The 17147-nt window shown below is 41.6% G+C and overlaps 1 protein-coding gene across 12 annotated transcripts in view; it reads right to left on the reverse strand.

Annotated features, from left to right (window-relative positions):
- Positions 1-17147, reverse strand: part of FOXP1 (forkhead box P1) — a 629894-nt gene that overhangs the window by 276496 nt on the left and 336251 nt on the right. Inside the window, exon 1 of one of the 12 annotated variants that reach the window (XM_057301828.2) lies at positions 4663-4801. The exons of the other annotated variants lie outside the window; for them this stretch is intronic. The gene's annotated coding sequence lies outside the window, so the exon portion shown is untranslated. Of the gene's footprint in view, positions 1-4662; positions 4802-17147 lie in introns of those variants that run through there. 12 annotated transcript variants of the gene reach the window in all.

Raw genomic sequence — 17147 nt, forward strand, 5'->3', positions numbered from 1 at the left:
CACGTATTTATTCAGATTTCATCACACAGGCTCCACACTATCCTAGTAGAATATGCAAATGGGCCGTGTCTCTTTCTTTCAGCTGTTTTCTAGTCAGTGTCAAGAATGGAGCTTTGAAATTTAAAAAAAATAAAATAAACGCCGGAAGTTGGATCAGCTACAATGGGTTCTCCGTACCATCTCATTAAAGGAACCCACTGTCTAGTAAACAACAACAACAAGAGCTAATCTGCACTGACACAGGAGCCCATTCTGTTCAGTTCTGGAAAGCTCCACGGCCACTCGAGTATCCTCCTTAAGGGTTACTGCTTCATCAAGGACTTAGGGATAATTGTGCCACTTCTGTCAAGCTCAGATCATCTCAGTGGCGCTGCAACCTCCAGGACTCCCTGGAAACTTGCTACTCACAATTAGAGCTCCTAAGGCAGCCTCAAGTTCTACAAGGTGTGCCAAACAGCTGGGCTGCAGGAAAAGATACCAGCAGCCAAAGCAGACACCACTGGGGAGGGGTGGGTGGGGGATAAAGGAGAAAAAGACAAAACAAAACCTTGCAAAGGCCGCAGGCTTACAAGAGCGTCACTGTGCGGCTGTGAAGTGTTCAGAGATGCCAAGCAAACTGTGTAGCTTTTCAAATGGATCGCTTTCTTTAAAAACTGCTGTTCTTTGAACCAATTTCTCATAGAACAAATGCAGTGAAATTCTAAGGGCATGTGGTGCTCCTGACTTCTGGTGCCAAGAAGCCTCTACTTACATAGCAGAATGCCTTGGGCAGACAAAACTGCCCTCAGAGGTAGTACTGTGTGTTCAATGCCCATGAATGATTAAAGTCTTTAAAACCCTCCCCTACCTGGAAACAAAGGAACAGGAGGGGGTTAAATGCATCTCCTTTAGTATTTTAAAGTGCAAAGTGCAACTACCATCCAAAAAAGAATAATTAAGCACAAATATATTAGTAGTTAATCCGTAGCTAAAAACCAACATCTAAAGTCTGCTAAGCCAAACCTGTGAGTAAAGTAATACTCGGGGAAGAAAGAAAGATTGGTGCATAAACTCAAGAGTACAGGGCTCACTGTGAATTCTCAAAACTGGGAAGAGCCAAGAGAAAACTCTACACATGTTTTATTTTAAAATTACTATTTGATACTGATTCCAAAACGAAAGTGTTTTGTAAAATATTTTCACAGTAGGTGGCATCACTTATCAACTGTAGGAGGGGGGTGGTGGCTTGAAGCATTTTCCTTTATTAAGTTATCAAATAATCATTTAAATGGCTTTCACACATTCTGTTCCATTTGAGATACACCTACAAGTAAGACAGGCTTGCCAGAGAACAGGAAAAAATTCCAGTAGAGTCTGACTATCCAGATACTTGTTTTTCCCTCCGCTCTTTAATCATAAGAAGGGGAAAAAAGCAAGTTTGCAAATCTACTTTTTTTGTTAAGTAACAGACATTTTGGTGAAAAATCATGTTTCTGCAGCTGACAGCAAAAGTCCCCTTTTCTTTCAATGAGGACAATTTGGTTTAAAATAGCTTCTTTACTTAAATGAACCATGAATAAATTTTATACATCCTGACAAGGAAAGATGAAGATGTAGGTTTTAAAACTCAAAAAATAACTAAACATAAGCACAGTGATGCTGAGACATGATAGCACCTGCAAACATGCTTCCTTCTTGTTTTGCATTCAAGAGAAACAAAGTGAACTGATTCTCCTTTTTACCTTATAAATACAATGAATCAAAAAACATGACTTCTGATGCTACAAATAAGACAGAACCAATCCACCTATAGCTACCTTATAGGAAAAAAAATAGGAGAGATTTTCTAATCTTTCAAGAGAGAATTATTATAATTTATTATAAATGTCCAAAGTGGGGAAAAATACACAACACCAACTTGTTGACTCAGTGGTTATTTTGGAGAAACTATGAATTCTGGACACTTCAAATTTCTCTCCATGCATTAGGCAAAAAACAAATGGACTACAAGCACTGTTTATCAGGCAACATTTTTAAACTATAAAGTTAAGACAGAAAAATTCCAGGGAAATATAAGTTAAAATAACGATGAAAGATGAGTGAATAGAAAAAGCCTCCCTATTTTTCTTTTTCATTATGGTGCATAAATAATTCTGGTAGATTCAACTAGATTATGGTCTATGGCGATATCAAAGAATGTAGGGTGTCAGGACCTAGATTCCTAGAAATTTAGAATGAGGGGAACAGGCAATTTGCCAAAGGGCAAAGAGTTCATACTTCAACGTTATCTCCTGTATGAAGGCCACATCCATTTCCTGGGTGATCCTTCAATTGCATGTGCAAAGAATTATGTACCTAAGAAAGAGTTATACAGCTCAAAGAAGAACTGGTACTTGGCCTATTTCAGCATCGTCACCTGAAAGGGATTTCTGGGGGTTGTCTGTCTCTCTTGTCAGGTCACATCTGAAGAAAGAGCATGTGTTTAAAAAGCTAATTTGGAAGGGGCTAGGTGGCTTAGCAAACTGAGATAATATAAAAAGAATCTGATAGTATCAAAATAAAAGATGTGCCACTATTTATTAATAATATCTCATCAGCCAATTTCACATGTAGTAAATCACAACAATTAGAGAAGGGAGGGGAAATACATTTCAGTCAAGTGCTATCGATTATCAGTGGCTGGCACTCCTTGAGAGGAAGATTCATAGGCCACAGTCAGGCTTGCTGAGAAAAAGTACTGTGATCAATTAGCAATGTCTGCTATGAGAACTGGCAGAGAGGAGAAGCAGCACTAATAATAGTTATTCTACCCATCTGCTAGCTGTCACTCTACAGGACCCCTCAACTGATGCTCCATGTCATCTCCATGGTAGTACACAAAAGCTACAGAAATAAATAATGATGTCTTCTTTACAGCAGGAAGCTTATTCACATCCATAGATCTCAAAAAATGAAACAGAGAATAGAAACTCCAACAAAAAAAACAAAAAGAAGATAGGGTCAGGGCTGGGTGTGGTGGCTCATGCCTGTAATCCCAACACTTTGGGAGGTGGAGGTGGGAGGATCCCTTGAGTTCAGGAGTTCGAGACCAGTCTGGGCAACACGGTAAAACCCTGTGTCTACCAAAAATACAAAAAATTTAGCCAATTGCAGTGATGCACACTTGTAGTCCCAGCTACTTGGGATGAAGAGGGAAGATCTCTTGAGCCCTGGCAATGGAAGTTACAACGAGCTGAGATCGTGCCACAGAGCAAAACTCTGTCTCAAAAAAAAAAAAAAAAAAAAAGCAAGAAAAATGGGGACCAGGTGCAGTGGTTCTCTACAATACTACCACCACCACCACCACCACCACTACTACTACTACTACTAATAATAATAAAAACATAAGCTAGGTGTGATGTGCCTCTAGTCCCAGCTACTCTGGAGGCTGAGGCGGGAGGATCGTTTGAACCCAGGAGGTTGGGGCTGCAGTGAGCTATGATTGCACAACTGCACTCCAGCCTAGGCAACAGAGTGAGACCCTATCTCCCCAAGAAAGAAAAGAAAAGAGAGAAAGAGAGAAAGCGAAAGAAATAGAAAGGTAAGAAAGGGAGAGAAGGGGAGGGAAGGCATGGGAGGGGAGGGGAGGGGAGAGGAGGGAAGGGGAAGGGAGAGGAGGGGAGGGAAGGGAAATGGTTTCCACTTTGTATCAAGAAAGGTCTATGGTCCAACTCATAAAAAACTGAGGGAGCAGGAGCTGAGCTTCTGTAAATCCACAGCTTACCATGATTGAAAGGAAGGTTAAGCAGCTGCTATAGTTTGTTTTTGTTTTTGTTTTTGTTTTTTTGAGATGGAGTTTCACCCTTGTCACCCAGGCTAGAGTGCAATGGCGTGATCTCAGCTCACTGCAACCGCTGCCTCCGGGGTTCAAGAGATTCTCTCACCTCAGCCTCCTGAGTAGCTGGGATTACAAATGCCCACGACCATGTTTGACTCTTTTTTTTTTTTTTTTTTTTTTTTTTTTTTTGGTATTTTTAGTAGAGACAGGGTTTCACCATATTGGCCAGGCTGACCTCAGATGATCTGCCTGCCTCGGCCTCGCACCCCCCTGCCTGGTGCTATAGTTTTATACATTGTATTCTCTGATTCCTGGGGACCCCAAGAAGGACAAAAGAGGATCAGGACTTGTATATTTTTGGAAAACAAGGAAGGCAGCTAAGAAAACTTTTTAAAATGCATAAAAGTGGAATCAAAAAGAGAACTTAAGACCTTGGTAAAATCGACATTCCTTTTAGCCCAAATCAAACATCATTACATGACAGAGAAATTTTGCTCTTTCTTCGAGGGTTTGTGTTCTCAATGTTCTCTGGAATTGCCGTTATTATCTGGGGTGGGAGGGCTGCTTCCAGTCCTGGTTTTTATACAACCCACACTGACCTTTGGTGGTGCAAACTTACTTCCAGACTGTTCAGCAGTGATGTTTCTTGCATGCCCATTTGGGGAGATGGAGGCAGAAGGGTATATCTTCAATGACAAGTCATTAAAATCGCTTTCACATGTTTAATATTATAAGTAAAAAAAAAATAAGAAAAGTTTAAAGCATTAAATCAAAAAACCAAAAATCTTTTTGGATAACCAGATTATTTGCCAAATGGCTGTCAGGGACAAACACCTCAAAACACAACAGAGTAAAAGGACACTAACCATTCATTATATTCCAACTCGAAATTAATCCAATCAGCACACTCATCCTCCACCACTGGAGATCATCCGACAAAATGGACAAGCCAAGAGTACCAAAGACTGTCCTTCCAAAACATGTCCTCCGCCTTCACCCTTGCAAAAGAACTGACAATAAAATATGGGTGAGTGGGGGAAGGCGAGGATGCTCTTCAAATCCTTGGAGGCACAAGTTGCACCGCCTACAGAAAGTTTCGTCACCCCAAGGACATCCCCAAGAACAACTCTTTGATTTTGTTCAGAAAATGGGTGTGCTGTGGGCAGAGATGGAGGCTGTCCTCTCTGAGGTGTCTGCGAAGAAATGTTTAGTGCAGATGAGTCTAAGGCATTTTCCTCTTCAGTTATGCACAGGACAAAAGCTAACATTTACATTATTCCTCTGTGAATGTTCAAAGAGTGACATTAGGCCAACTGTGGATAAGATGATTGAAAATGGAAGCACTGTATGGAAAATATCAGGCAGTAATCATATCCAGGAGCCAGTGGCCCAGAGATAGAAACACCCTGAAAACCAATTGATACTAATGAATCTGCAGCTTCAGGGCAGAACAGGGCAGGAGGAGGGGTGAAAATTTTAAGCACTTAACAAGTAAGTGGGCGCATTTCATGCTGGGTACTGATCTTTGCCAGGACCCAGTCTTCCTATGGTCATCTCACATCTAATACCCTGTCCCTTGACTTCTGAAGGACCAAAAAGTAAAGTGAGATAATATCCCACTTGAATGTCTGCTTTTAATGGACAATGTGACAGCTATAATTTCCATGTGCTCATTCCAGTGAAGGCTTCCATTTATTCTGATGGGGAAAAAAAAATCTTAGCAAAGCGACTGTAGATCTAAGTCCCCTTGGATTTTAAGGACTGGCAGGGATGTTTAGGGAAAAACTTTTTGGTATATAACTCACTTTTCTGTAGGGGTTGGGGTTACTGAAAATTTACAATTAAAATTATGCTTTCCCTAGATCGTCTATACAATAAATAGAATGTAGGAAAGATGTGGGTTTTTAATGAACACCGATTACGAAACCTCTAGAAAAAAATTAAAGACTCTTTTTATAAGCCAAACAACATTGCTCTGATTTGGCAACCATTGAATCTTGATATCTCCGGTTGAAGCTATGACATTTCTTACCTGCCTTTATGTAGTCAACAAGCTTCCTGAAGGCAGGGAGCCCGCCATGCCTAATAAGGCAGGGATAAAATCAGTATTTGTTAAGTGATGTACATTCATAGAATGTTTCTCTTTTTTTTTTTCTTGAGATGGAGTCTCACTCTGCTGCCCAGGCTGGAGTGCAGTGGTGCAATCTCAGCTCACTGCAACCTCCGCCTCCCAGGTTCAAGCGATTCTCCTGCCTCAGCCTCCTAAGTAGTTGGGACTAAAGGTGCGTGCCACCATGCCCGGCTAATTTTTTACATTTTTAGTAGAGATGGGGTTTCACCGTGTTAGCCAGGATGGTCTCTATCTCCTGACCTCATGATCCACCCGCCTCGGTCTCCCAAAGTGCTGGGATTACAGGTGTGGGCCACCGCACCCGGCTAATATTTCTCTCTTTAAGAAACTATACTTACACAATACTGTAAGGTAAATTCTGTACTAGGTAAAGAACATATATTAGGAGAGTATCAAGGAGACAAATGCATCTATTTACCTAAGGCAAATGCCCCAGTAAGAGCCTGTGGCTCCAGGACCCCATGTAACAATTCTTGCAAATAACCAAAGCCCAGGATAAGAGAATCACCTAGGAACATTCAAGGAATCCCATTCTCTCCTCTCTGCTGACCTATGCTCATGGAATCATCATAGCAGATGAGCCAGTATTTACTGGCATCAAGGTCACAAGCTGGGTATAGAATAGAAACATTTTGCAAATCCAAGTTCTCTAAAATAGTGGGGTAGGTGCTATATTCTCAATTTGATTAGGAAGGGCAGGATGTTGAAACAATGGAAGGGATTACCTCTTTAGTGTTTCCCATGTAGAAATATTTGCTGTGTGTGGCTTCATCCCCAAGTATTTCCTGAGCCTCTGCTATGGGCCAAGTTCTCTGTAGCATGCTTTCATTGCAGTTCTCGATTGACTTTTTGGATAAATCTTTGAGCTACCACCCTCCAGCACCCACGATCTACCAGTCATCCTGTCTACAGAGATACCATGTAGATTCTAGAGCTTCATTGTCCCACAGACATATAATGAGAGCCACAGAGGCAAGCCACATGTGTAATTTTAAAATTTCTAGTAGCCACATATAAACAAGCAAAAATGGCTGGGTGTAGTGGCTCACACCTGTAATCCCAACACTTTGGGAGGACAAGGCAGGAGGACGGCTTGAGCCCAGAAGTTGGAGACCAGCCTGGGCAACATCGGGAGACCTTATCTCCACAAGAGACAATAAAAATCATTAGCTGGGTGTGATGGTGGTTTCCACAGTCCCAGCTACTCAGGAGGCTGAGGTGGGAGGACAGTTTGAGCCCAGGTGGCTGAGGCTGCAATGAGCCATAATCCTGCCACTGCACTCCAGCCTGAGTGACACAGCGAGATCCTGTCTTAAGGAAAAAAAAAAAGAAAAAGAAAAAGAAAAAAATAAAATAAAAAAGAAGTAGTGAAACTGGTTTTAAAAATACAATTGGGCCAGGTGCGGTGGCTCATGTCTGTAATCCCAGCACTTTGAAAGGCCGAGGCGGGCAAATCACGAGGTCAGGAGTTTGAGACCAGCCTGACCAACATGGTGAAACCCCACCTCTACTAAAAATACAAAAATTAGCCAGGCGTGGTGGTGCACGCCTGTAATCCCAGCTACTTGGGAGGCTGAGACAGCAGAATCACTTGATCCTGGGAGGCAGAGGTTGCAATGAACTGAGATTATGCCACTGCACTCCAGCCTGGGCGACAGAGCAAGACTCCATCTGAAAAAAAAACAAAAAAAAAAAACAAAAAAAAAACCTGGATTTTACTTAATATATCCAAAATGTTTTAATTTCAACATGCAACTAATATAAAAGATGAATGAGATAGTTAACCTTCTTTCTTCTTTTTTTCTACTAAGTCTTTGGATGCCAGCATATATTTTATACATATGGCCTATCTTGATTGGGGCTAGCCACACTTCTAGTGCTCAAGAGCCACATCTGGCTGGTAGCTACCATAGCAGACAGTGCAGGACTAGAAGCATTTCAAGATCCTGGCCTGGAAGAGTTTCTGTGTGGTAAGGGAAACTGACACTTTACATACTGTCATCACTTCCCATGCTTGAATTGGGATTGCAGAGCTATGGAGCCAAGGAACGGTGCTAGGAAAGGAGTATCAGGAAGCACAGAGTTTCCTTGAAATGTTCCTACTGCTTTCTCTACATGTGGCCTGCAGTGTGTGTAAATGAAAGTGCAAGCAATGAATCCATACGTGTACATGGGGATACGTGTAAACACATATGGACCCACATATCTATAAGTTCCACAGCTGATATTCATTCTGTCACCTGTCAAGATAACAGTAAGGAAGGCTTCTATCAAAGGGAAGGAGACAGCACAGCATTCTCCTCCCCCAGGAAAAAGGATAATTTAACAACAGTCTCATTTATGTGTCTGGAGGGGGAAGGGGAGAAGGAAGAGAAGGTGGCTCCCTGCCAGGAATTGACGTTATACTAAAAGACTGAGAAATTAGGAGATTCTCAGTTACTTAAGGCGCACATTTAGTCCGACCCTCCAAAATATAAGGTAACTAGGAAAGGCTTTACATCCCATAGGCACTCAAAATATATGAAATTAATAAATCAATTAAACAGTAAGTTAATTAATTTAAGAGCACAAAACACTCTCAGGCTACATATAGATTAGCGGGGACCATGCAGTGGTGATTCAGTGAACAAGGGCTTTGCAGGCAGACAAGCAGGGCTTCAAAGCTCAGCTTGGTCACTTTCTACCTGCATAAGCAAGTTATTCAATCCGAGTGAATGTCTGCTTCCTCATTAGTAAGTAGGGACAAATTACGGTTACCTTGCCAGGCCTCTATGAAAACAGAGTATGTAAAGTGCCTAGGCTGCTACCTGGAACACTACTGCCGTTCAATAAATGAATGTACAAAGTATAAGCATGCCTCTAAAGGGGTGTGGGGGTGTGTGTGTGTGTGTCTACAAGGAAAGGGAAGATTCAAGTGCAACGGCCAGGAGTGAGGACTCTGGGGTTTTCCTGAAGGAATACTTGTCTTGGTTCCAGACCTAACAGCTGTCTGACCTGGGACAATGTCTGCATCACAGTTGCCACATGGAAAAGATTAGAATAACAGCACCTATCCTGAAAAGCTATTGGTAAGATTCTATGACATTAAGTATGACAAGCGTTCACAACAGTTCTAGACCATAGCTGTAGCTCAGTAACTAAGAGTGACTATTACCGTTACAGGCATTCATAAATAATCGGGGCTGAGGTGGCTTCCCATCTAGGATTGCTCCTGTCCACCTGCAAGCACTTACAAGTGGCTCCCCCACACAAGGGAGGGACCAGGGAAGAGGAGGTTGAAGAGGTTTACAATCTCAACATCATCATGTATATTTAATAGCTTTACACTTTAGAGAGCATTTTCTTCTGTATTTTCTCATTTGATTTCTTTCTTATTTCCTCAAAAGTCTTCAGGAATAAGCAAGTCCATTTCAATCAGGAAATATTTCTTCAATACCTACTTATGTGCAAGGCATTAGTGTAAGTGCTGAAAATTCAGATAAACATTCCTTGCCTTCAGAGAGCTTATGCTCTCTGTTTTCCCACCTTCCTAAAAGTAGGAAATTTCACAGTGGGAATATGTGATTGCATTTGAGCTTGGTCTGTACTGAGAAAATCCAGTCTACATGCTGGGATAAAAATTAAAAATTTCCACACTGTTATATAAAATCATTTCTCCTCTTCCCTGTCTCCCTCAATTATATTGAAAACCAAAAAGCTGCCCAGGCACGGTGGCTCATGCCTGTAATCCCAGCACTTTGGGAGGCCGAGGTAGGCAGATCACGAGGTCTCTACTAAAAATACAAAAAATTTGCCAGGTGTGGTGGCACGTGCCTGTAATCCCAGCTACTCAGGAGGCTAAGGCAGGAGAATTGCTTAAACCTGGGAGGCAGAGGTTGCAGTGAGCCGAGATCACGCCACTGCATTCCAGCCTGGGCAACAGAGCAAGACTCCTTCTCAAAAACAAAAACAAACAAACAAACAAACAAAAAGAAAACCAAAAAGCTCCACATTTCAAAAAAGTATAATATTGGATATGGAATTATAGCCATAGTACAAGTATTTCTACAAGGTTTTTTACACACACTTTGAAGCCCATGGTATTTTTGAAAGCATGTAAAAGCAGGAAAAAAAATAACGCTTTTTAAGTGTTACACTTTGCTTTAAAACAGTCTGACATTGTGTCAAGTGTGACAGCCTTTGCTTAACTCAAACACAACTGGGAGACATTCACCTCCCCTGAGATTTCCAAAGTTGGACGAAATTCCATATTCCAGTTGCCACTGCTACCAGGCTGAGTGAGCCCTATGTACAATTTGCCATGGCAATACCAGGAAATTTCTGCCTGTCAAAATATTAGAAAAGGCAGCCTCCTATCAGAGAACTGCTGGGGGCAGGGTTGACAATCAACTAGGAAGAACTTTGGGTCAAGGGATGGAGAACTGGGGGGCTTCGAAAGGAAGTACAAGACTTTCACAGTCCCAAGAAATGAGAATGGATGCAGCCGATTTCTATTTTATTTTAATACTTTTTTCCATTTGCTAAGGAAGTAGCCTGCAGCAGAGTCAAACAGCTTGAACTATTTTTAGGCCTATGACCCTTTTAAAAACACAGTGCTAAATTCAATCCTCAGTTACACCCACTCAACTCCCACTGGCTTCGGCGAGAGCCATGGGGAGAATCCGTTCACGATGTAGAAGAGTTTAGTGATGCTCTTTGCATTCTTTGGTTTGAATGGAAGGGCAGTGTACTGGCCAAAGGCCATGAAAAGGCACATGGCTGGTCTCCTGGCTCAAGCAGGGTAGCAGCCATGGGCCTACAAATGGAAGAGCATCTATGTGCAAAGCGTTTCCATTCTTACAGAAGTGGATGAAATGGGTGGTTTTTGGATAATCCAGGCAGAATGGGGGGAAAAAAGAAGTTCCTTTTGAAAATGTCATTCAGTCATATCTCAGAATTGTGTTTTTTTATTTTTTTTTAGACGGAGTCTCGCTCTGTCACCCAGGCTGGAGTGTAGTGGCGCGATCTCGGCTTACTGCAACCTCCGCCTCCGGGGTTCACGCCATTCTCCTGCCTCAGGTCCTGAGTAGCTGGGATTACAGGCGCGTGCCACCATGCCCGGCTAATTTTGTTTTTGTATTTTTAGTAGAGACAGGGTTTCACTATGTTAGCCAGGATGGTCTCGATCTCCTGACCTCATGATCTGCCCGCCCTGGCCTCCCAAAGTACTGGGATTACAGGCGTGAGCCACCGCGCCTGGCCAGAATTGTTTAAAATTATAATCTCATCTATGAAGGCCCAGATTTGAAGAATCTTAACAGTCAAGCTAAATTAAACTTTTACCTTCGCTGGGCGCGGTTTCTCACGCCTGTAATCCCAGCACTTTGGGAGGCTTAGGCGGGCGGATCACGAGGTCAGGAGTTCGAGACCAGCCTGGCCAACATAGTGAAACCCCATCTCTACTAAAAATACAAAAAATTAGCCGGGCATGGTGGCGGGTGCCTGTAATCCCAGCTACTCGGGAGGCTGAGGCAGGAGACTAGCTTGAACCCGGGAGGCGGAGCTTGCAGTGAGTCGAGATCCCACCATTGCACTCTAGCCCAGGCGACAGTGTGAGATTCCATCTCAAAAAAACAAAACAAAACAAAACAAAAAAACAAAAAAAACTTTTACCTCCAGTTACCATAAGGGAGCACAGGAAATTCACTACTGCTGAAAGCAACACAATTTGTGACCATAAACTACAGAACGGCGGGGAAAAAGCCATCATTTTAAATAACAGGTCCCAAGTCTGACTTGGGGGCGAGTAGAGAGCATTTGGCATCTCAAATTACTTTAACAGGGGGCCCTGTCATATCCCATGGAAAGGACACTCCGGTCTCCCCTCCACCCTCTAATCCTTCTTTCTTAAAGGAACATTCAGCAAGATAATGAATCCTTTAAATGTTACATCTTCTGTCGTGCATTATTGTGGTGCCGAAACTCTTCACATCAAACAGTCATCAGGACTATTACAAAGTGGGCTTATAAGAGAGGGGCTGAAAAGGAGCTGTGTGAAAAGAAGTGGAAAATTAAAGCTGAAGCAGTCGAAGAAAGGGCTTAATTTACTGGCATGTACAGTATGCAAATGAGATTACTCTCAGCTTAACTGCATCATTTATGTCCATAATAACGGCATCATCATTACAGGGCTCAAATTAAATTACACCATAATTAGCATATCAAAGTGATTGGTTAAAGTTTAAAACAAATACCCAATTTTGTTAATGAACAGCTGTAATTGTCATGTACACTTCAGTGAAAACTCTCTAAACAAATATATGTTTTAGAAGAGAGGAAGATTTTTTTTTTAAGCAGACAGGTCTGTAGCAGAGGTAAATTGCCTAAAAAAAGAATGACATGGACTATTCTATTAATGTTAATATATGCTGATCATTTTCAGGTAATAAAACATTCTATCAAAACAAGGCTTCGCTTATATTTAGACACCTTCCCTGCTCTTGAAAGTGACAAACCACCAGAAACCTGCTTCTACTTGCAGCAATGATAACAATGCAGGGGTGACCTGTCTCGAACAAGCAAAGGACATGTTCAGTAACATGCTATTACTAACCTCCCATATTCATTTAAAAGACATTCGTGTTCAAATCGTGCTGAGTCAAAGCTGATTTTTTTCCCCATTCCAGCCTAAAGAGGGAAGAGTGACAGAAAACTTGCTGCACCTATGGCGTAGACCAGAACGCTCCTAAGCTGATGCCCTGATAACATATTAGACAGCCTCCAACTCAATTTCTCCTCATCGAATCATAGCTACACAGCAGTTTGAAACACACAGCTGCACTAGGGAAGTTTGCTCTTCCATCATTAGAATACATCAGGAGGTACAGCTAGCTATTTTGTCAATTTTGGCTGGAATCAGCAGGCACACAAATTTCGTATATGTGAAACCAGACACTAATAATAAGCTTGTTTCCAAACCTTTTTGTTATAACCATTTAATGTCAGAAGAGTTTCTATACAAAAAGATTTGTCAATAATCTGGAGGCTCACATGTGAAAAAGCTTTCCGCCTAAGATTCTCCCATTTCTTAACAACGTACCCCATATGTCCTCTGAGACAACTGTGAGGGTACATCGCTGTGATACACAGCATGGCAAGCCAAAATATATTTTGCCCAAAAAGGAAAAAAAAAAAAGCACTTTCAAATATACTTAACAAGCAAATTGAATGTCTTATTAAAATCGTATTATCTAAACAGTGTTCAAAAATTTAAAGAAAGTAGCTTTTCATTTTATTCATCGAGGAATCCATTAAAGCTTAGGCTCTGAAGTAGTATGTAAATTATGTGCCTTTCAAGGTAGAGCTAGGGCAAATTCACTCCATCAACTAATGATGAACCTCATTATGTGCAGGGAGGATTCATAATGAGGAAAGAGCCACCCGCCATTCCATGTTCTAACATAAATCCCTGTAAAATTTGAATATCTCCCCGTCTAATTAAAGGCTACTAATTCCAATCACCCCCTCCATGGCCCCAAAGTAAAAATAAACCTCTCTAAAAGCACAGACTACAGTTATATTTCTAAAGCAGTACTCGATCCTGTTTGGACTCAGAACCTTCCACTCAGATGTGTTTTTCGACAAGCATAATTAGCAGCTTTCTAAGATATAAACTTAGGGGCTGCTCAAGCTCATTTTGGTTAAATACACTGAATTTCTATTTTTCAAAGAGCTTCACCTTGACAGGGCTACAGTGCATGCACAGAGATGATCCACAGCCAAGAAACCAACAGGAATGTGCGAGCATAGTCATAACGTAAAATAAAATTCTTAGCACTCGAGTCCCGTGCTGAAGCTGAGATGTTCAGAAAAAGCCAAGCACTGTGGCATGAACCCGAGATTGCATTTGGACAGGGATGTATTCAAATCTGCTTGGGAATGACATACTTCATTCTGGAACAAACTGCTCACTTTTAATGTGGTTTGAACTAATGAACAAGTACGTCCCAGCATCTATAAGCCAAAGAACTATTCCCTCTTCTAATCACCAACTTTGATTTTTCTTAACTGAAAACTATAGAAAGAAAATACATCGTTGCCAAACATATTTATTATGATTAATAGCCTGTAATATCCCTCACCAAGGCTTAATTTGCTCTTGTTCTCAATTATGAAGCTGCACCACTCTATTCCAGTCCCCTTTTCAGGTTGAGATGAATTTCTTGTGGTCTTTACTCTTTCTATTATATTGCCACCCAGCAAGGCACAATTAGTTAAAAACAGTAAACCTCCACCTTGGCTCCAACAGAGCACCAGATTACACAAAATTAGAGAAGAAAATAATTGAGAAATAAGTGAAGGTGTCCAAGGAATTAAAGCAATTAGACCAAAGGGGAAAAGAAAAAGTACATAGCCAGTCACCCAAACACACCTTCACATTAAAATTTAAAAGAAAAGAAAAAAGTCCTAAATCTGTTATTTAATTGTGATAATACAGTCCCTCATCAGGGAATCTTAGCTGCTGCCATAAATTCAAGCATCCCCAAATGTCTGAAACCCCAGTTTGGTAATAAAATGTACACATCAGTGTTACACCAGTGTGGATTAACCAAACCTAACGAGTCCATTCTACTAAAGATGCTGCCGCTACTTTAAGTTGCATAAAAATAAACTCCACTACATAAAAGCTGCCACAGTGCGTGCGCTCTCATCCCTCGGCTCCAAGCATGATCTCTCCCCCCTCTTTTAGGTCAGCCACTCATGCATTAGGAAGACATCCCTCCCAAAATAACTTGGCCCTCCCCCCGAAGCACAGAGTTGAGCAACCTACCTTTGTTCTGGAGTTGCAGATAATAACAGGCAAGCCTCAAGACCATGAGGATTTGGAAAAGATCAGGAGAGTTGAAAAAGGGAAAAAAAAAAAATTGAAGAAGAAAAAGAAAAAGAAATACGCCCAAGTAGAGAAGAATTGGAAGAAACAGCAGGAAAAGGCTTCTAATGAAACTGTTGTGGCTGCCACAGATCGGGGGTGTTTTCAGCAGTGTTTACACCACACCAGTGAGTACACACCTCTGCTACATCTCATCCACAACTGGTGGCATTTTTTTTTTCTGAATCCATGCATGACAATTAAAAGCACTGCACCTCTCTGTTTGGGAGGGGGACCACAAAAGACCTCCGCAATATTTCTTTACAATGTCTATATCACTGATGAGCATTAGTTTGAGTGACAAAGGTCCCAGGCTAAATCAACATTCTTACCTTAATGTTCCTAGTAAAAGGCTCCAGGAAACATAACTCATGAGATATGTATGCAAAGATATGTCTCAAGGAATTAATCCAGAGCCCTCAGATGAAGTGAGGGGGAAAAAAAAAAGGAAAAAAGAAAAAAAGAAAAGGCAGTGGCTTACATTTCCAAACAAACGCAGCTCAGCCTGGGGAAGCGATGGCATAAAAACAGGTTTGCATATACAGAGCTCAGTGGCAGAAGCGAGAGTTCTGTAGGATTTATTTGACACTTATTTTCCGGGAAGCCTTTTGTGGAGTTGTACCGTTTGTTTCTTATTGTCTGAGAAGCAGTTAGGAGCTTTCTCCCGGAGGGGGCCTCTCAACCCCTGGCTTGGCCTCCTCTGATGGGGAGGTAACCATATTAGGATGTGTATGGTAAAGTAAACAATAACATAGTTGCAATGAAATGGAATTTTTTTTTCTCCAGCTAATGGTGTTGGGGTCAGTCCTGTCTTTTCAGCCATTCCTACTAATTTTGTTTCCTAGTTCAAACAGGCCCTCCTCCTCCTTTTTTTTTTTTCCAAGTGTTAGCTGTTTCCAAATATCTGACTGTAAATTTGCTGAGAATGTTTGCAATGTAAGAAAAGGCTTTTAACATCCAAATAAAGACCGTGCCAGTTTAATCATTAAAAGGGATGTGAATTTTCAATCCCTTGCAGAGATACAAGCCTTCTCTACCCACCCACCCCCTCCCCATCTTTCTCTGAAGGTTAAAATTACTTGGTCATTTAGAAGTACCTGCTAAATAAATCAGATTTTTAAAGAACAAGACCGTTACCTTCATAAAAATTCCTCATTCACATACTGTGTCACTGAGTGAAGAGTCTTAACCATTCATGCACCTGAAAATTTATTACCTGAAATTTCTAGGATGGTTACTTTTACATGATAAAGCTCTTTCCCACCTCCTCCAACCCCCACCCCCCCACCCACAAATAAACAAAAAGCATAAAATACTGTTGTCAAATCATCCTTTAGAAATTAGCTAATAAAATAAAAAATATTATGAAGAATGAGTTCCCAAAATGTTACATTTTTAAGAAAAGTTCTGCAGGTCCAAAGACAACAATAAAAAGTAAGGCTGCTTTCTTGCCATGATCACTTAGTACGAAAACCACCCCCCACCACCAAGCAGTGAGTGAAACATCCCACTCAAAGGTCAGGGCTAGGCTGATAAGGAGGGTGACAATGCTGATGGGGGACCAGAGAGAACTAATCTGGAGGCAGCTGAGCAGCAGCGAGCCAGCTCTGGCCCCGACGCTGAACAGGCTTCCATATCTTTATTCCCTAGGTGAGAGCCGTGGCTGCTCTTGAAAGCAGTTTCCCCATGAGATCAGCCAAAATGAGGGTGCTTCGGTAGCAGCCAGCCCTCGGTGTGCAAGGACGGGAGGACAGGGACAGTGATGCTGCCTGCGAGAACCCGAGAAACCTTCTGTGTACCAGGCACCGAGGCAAAACATGTGCCATGAGCAAAAGGGCACAGGCAGGGGGATAAATGATACATGTAATTAAGAATGAAGCCAGGCTGATCTAGCAAATAAAATGCATGTGGCCCTGGTGAAACTTCCAAAGCTCAGAAAGAGTTCCTCCCTAGCCTGGAACCTCTGGGCTGGCGTCTAAACTGCCTTGGTTCTTATCAGATCCATATCGTACAGAAACCTAAAACCCCTGCAACTCATGTTTTATTAAAACATGGTTAGCATTCTTTTTAAAGATAGGTTTTAACCCCAAATACCCATGAAATTAAATCTCCTATGCCACTTATCTGCACTGCTGGGCAAAAACTAAAGTTGAGCTAAACAGAGAGATAGCAAAACCAATAAATCACACGAAACAAGTAGCAGTTCAAAAGTTCAAAGATATGATGGCCAGTTCAGCGCGTCTTAGCACTCACCCAATAATAACTCGTCTCCGTCACTCTTCATCGTATAGACAATTTCATGGCATCATTTT

The sequence above is a fragment of the Pan paniscus genome, chromosome 2 (genome assembly GCF_029289425.2).
Source record: "Pan paniscus chromosome 2, NHGRI_mPanPan1-v2.0_pri, whole genome shotgun sequence".
In the NCBI taxonomy this organism is placed as follows: domain Eukaryota; kingdom Metazoa; phylum Chordata; class Mammalia; order Primates; family Hominidae; genus Pan; species Pan paniscus.